The sequence below is a fragment of the Spinacia oleracea genome, chromosome 6 (genome assembly GCF_020520425.1).
Source record: "Spinacia oleracea cultivar Varoflay chromosome 6, BTI_SOV_V1, whole genome shotgun sequence".
Classification (NCBI taxonomy): Eukaryota; Viridiplantae; Streptophyta; class Magnoliopsida; order Caryophyllales; family Amaranthaceae; genus Spinacia; species Spinacia oleracea.
The window spans coordinates 74,784,155-74,788,486 of record NC_079492.1 but is presented as its reverse complement, the minus strand read 5'-3'; the positions used below and the strand labels follow the sequence as shown (position 1 = coordinate 74,788,486).

Below are 4,332 nucleotides of genomic sequence, written 5' to 3'. Positions count from 1 at the left end.
GAATGCCCTTATCAGATATCAAATGTCCCAAAACCACCCCTTCAGTAACCATGAAATGACACTTTTCCCAGTTCAAGACTAAATTACACTCTTCACATCTTTTCAAGACTTTAGTCAGATTTAGCAAGCAAGAATCAAAAGAAGTACCATAGACGCTAAAATCATCCATAAACACTTCCATGATAGACTCAATAAAATCAGAAAAGATACTCATCATGCAACGTTGGAAAGTAGCGGGTGCATTACACAGACCAAAAGGCATCCTACGATATGCAATGGTACCATAGGGACAGGTGAAGGTGGTCTTTTCCTGGTCGTCTGGATGTATGGGAATTTGAAAGAAACCAGAATAACCATCCAGATAACAGAAAAACTTGTGACAGGCAAGCCTTTCTAACATTTGATCAATGAAGGGAAGGGGAAAATGGTCCTTTTTAGTAGCAACATTAAGACGCCTATAATCAATACACATGCGCCAACCTGTGACTACCCTAGTTGGTATCAACTCATTTTTTTCATTTCTCACCATAGTTGTCCCCCCTTTCTTAGGCACTACCTGAACAAGACTCACCCACTTAGAATAAGACACATCATATATAATACCCGCATCAAGCAATTTCATAACTTCAGCTTTTACAACATCTTGCATGACAGGGTTCAAACGACGCTGGGGTTGGATGCATGGTTTATGATTTTCATCTAGATGTATCATATGCATACAAAAGTCAGGGCTAATACCCTTTAAATCATCAATACTGTACCCAATGGCGTTTTTGTGCCTTTTCAACACAATAAGAAGTTGGGATAACTGGTCTGCATCAAGTGCAGTACTGACGATCACAGGGCAAAGTTGTTCATCATCCAAAAATGCATATTTAAGGTTAGCAGGAAGAGGCTTAAGTTCGGGTTTCTTTACCTCTTTAACAGGACAAACCGGCGGAACTAATCTCTTCAATTTGGTGCTCTCCGGCTCAGATTCTCCACCATTAAGAGCCAACTCCAGGGCATCCACTTCAGCACTCCAAGAACTGCTATCACCTGCAGAAGACTCACAACAAAGCACTGCCTCCAAGGGATCTCTTTCGAGAACTTGGGAGACGTTATCACGAGTAATAAAATCAACTACATCTATACGATAGAATTGTTCTTCCTCTAGCATGGGACTTTTTAAGGCATTATTCAGATTAAAATTCACCTTATCATCCCCAACAGACAAAGTCAATTTCCCACTTTTAACATCAATGACCGCCCCCGCCGTGCGAAGGAAGGGTCTACCTAAGATTATGGGAATCTGAGAATCCTCTTGCATGTCTAGTACCACAAAGTCTACAGGTATATAGAATTTACCCACTCTAACAGGGACGTCCTCTAAAACACCTAAGGGGTATTTGACAGAACGGTCGGCCATTTGTAGAGTGATATTTGTAACCTTAAGCTCACCCATATTCAGTTTAGTACAGACAGACAAAGGCATGACAGACACACTAGCACCTAAATCACATAAAGCCTTATCAATAAATACAGTGCCAATGTTACATGGCATGGAAAAACTCCCGGTGTCTTTAAGTTTAGGTGGAGATTTGTTTTGCAAATAAGCACTACATTCCTCAATGAAAGCTACAGTCTCTACCTCACAAAAAGCACGTTTCCTGGTCAAAATATCTTTCATAAACTTAGCATAAGCAGGAACCTGTAAAATTAATTCAGTAAAAGGAACCGTTACCTGCAAATTTTTGACCACTTCCAAGAATCTGCCAAACTGCTTGTCTAGCTTATTCTTGAGTTGCCGGTTTGGGAAGGGGAGTGCAATAGGTGGTACTTGAATATCTGTCTCCTTCTTAACCTAAGTTGTAGCCTCATTCTCATTGACTACCTTTTCAGCTTCCTTACCATCTATAACTATCTTTGGGATTTCCTCACTGACCAGACCACTAGCAGACACCCCAAAATCAACCTCAACCGGCATAGAAGGACCATCATAATCCGTACCACTCCTCAATGTAATTGCATTAGCTGGCTCCCTATTTTCGGGCTGTGAAGGAAATTGGCCTGGTGGCCTCCCTGCAATAGTAGTAGCCATCTGTGCCAACTGTGTATCAATGATCTTGTTGTGAGCAGTAAGAGCATCGATCTTTGCGTCCTTTTCACTTAGAGATTTTTGCATTTGTAGCATCATGTTTCTCATCTCTACTAGCATAGGGTCAGGCTGTGTGGCTTGAGGTTGTGGTGGTGGAGGTGATGTGTGTTGTCTAGGGAACCTAGGTGGTCCACTAAACTGTTGGTTGTAGTTGTTCCGTGGTTGGTAGGATTGTTGATGTGGGGGTTGGTGTGGCTGTTGTGGTGGATGTTGAACTTGGTGAGGGTTCTGGATATTATTGCTCCTGTAGGATAGTAGAGGGTTGTTTTTGTAGCCCTCATTGTAAGAGTTGGAGAATGGGTTATTTTGTTTGTAGGATTGAAATGCATTACACTGTTCAACAGAGCTCCTATATTGCGGTGCATAATGACCAGACATTCCACAACTTTCACAAACAGTAGCAGGTTGGGCACTAATAGCAGCTACACTAGCAGGTTGGGTAGGTTGAGCATTGGCTGCTTGCATATTATCAAACTTATAGTGTAAAGCAGTCAATTGGGCAGTTAATTGTTCAATAGAATTTAAATCATGCTTACCACCCCTATTAGATAGACCTCTAGGATTCCCATACTAGGCATTGTGAATGGCTATCTCCTCAATCACCTCCATAGCTCTAGGCACCTCAAGTTGCATGAACCTCCCACTGGCGGCCGAATGTAACAAACATCTAGACTCATTGCCCAGACCATTATAAAACTGCTGAATCAAGAACCAATCTTCCAAACCATGGTGCGGGCATTCTCTTTGCAAATCCTTGAATCTCTCCCAAACCTCGAACAAACTCTCATCCGCTTGTTGCGAGATACCTAATATCTGACCCCTCAGACGAGCCATTTTCTCAGGTGGAAAATATTTAACATAAAAAGAAAGAGCCAAGGACTCCCAATTAGTGATTTTCAAAGCCGCCCGATGTAGACACCTACTTTTGTCCCCATTCCCGCAAGGGAAAGGTTCGATGATGAAAGCATAAAAACTCCACTTGACAACGCATCTCCTATAAAATAAACGAATCTCGATTCCCCATTTCATTTCACCCGAAACCTGCTATTTATGGAAACCTGCGAAAAATAGTAACTGCCGTAAAAGGTAGCTTCTAAAAGTGGCAAATCATAAAAGATAGAAACCTGTCAGAATTAGGTGTTGCATTCCAACATAAATCCTAAATGAGATAGAAAACTGCGAGAATCCTATTCCTAATATGGTTCGGAAATAAGAGTTACGTATTAATTGAAATCCTAACGAGCCTAGAGTTCGTAACGGGCCCAGACGCATTCCGTCACAAAATTGATACGCGCTAAAAGACTGGAATTAATCTCAAACTCTACGGATTTCAGGAATCCGAATCTGACTAAAGAAAACAGCCCAGACCCTATTTTCAACGCCTTCGGCGCCCAGGCCTGGGCGCTGGAAATACCTGGGTACGTGTTTTTTCCTAATTCTTTGTGGATTAGAACTCTGCAATTCTATCTTTCCACGAACTCTCCCCTATAAATAGACCCCTAAATTCGACGTGAAAGAAAACAACAACAACACACAATTATATTCTGAGTATTGACTCTAAACCCCTTAGCCTAAGCCTCTCGCTGCGAAATTGTTCACGCGTTCTGTCGCAATCGATCCATAAATCGAACAGAACGTATCCTGTCCCATAATTGAGATTCGTTAAATACAAAGGAGAAATAGCAAAGTCAAAGTGGTTAGTTTTCTGAGAACCGTGACGCACCTCTCAAGGGTGCGTCGTAATGTGTCCCTTTTCGATGATTTAACTTCTTTCCTCGCCCTTTTTATGAATTGTTAAACTAACCTAATCTGATTGTTCTATCACGCCTAACAAATATAATATTTTTGGGAAATCGGATTATCATGCTAGGTCCCTTAATGCTATTTAAATTAGATAATCACAATCGAATTAGTATTATATGTTGCATATTGCTAAAATCAACTCAGATTAGTTTAATAGTTAACGCATGTCCCTTCAATTATTTATGCTGAGCTAGTAAGGATATCCTGCCTCTGGAGTTATCGACAAGCGAAGTACTCCTCTCGGTAGTTACAGTCCCCCGAACCCTCAATCTCTACCTTGCGGGTGTATATTGAGAGATCCCCACACCAGGGATCACAAGGGAACCTACGGCCGTCATGGTCAAACATAATTGCACTCCATTTATGTCACGATAACCGGGTTTTGTCAGTTT

At 41.5% G+C, this 4,332-nt stretch overlaps 1 non-coding gene across 1 annotated transcript; it reads left to right on the top strand.

The window, feature by feature from the left end:
* The first annotated feature begins 2,858 nt into the window (after nt 1-2,858).
* Nucleotides 2,859-2,965, top strand: LOC130464497 (small nucleolar RNA R71). The gene has a single exon (XR_008924905.1). It is a non-coding gene; the product is annotated as a small nucleolar RNA R71 (small nucleolar RNA).
* The last annotated feature ends 1,367 nt before the right edge of the window (nt 2,966-4,332 follow it).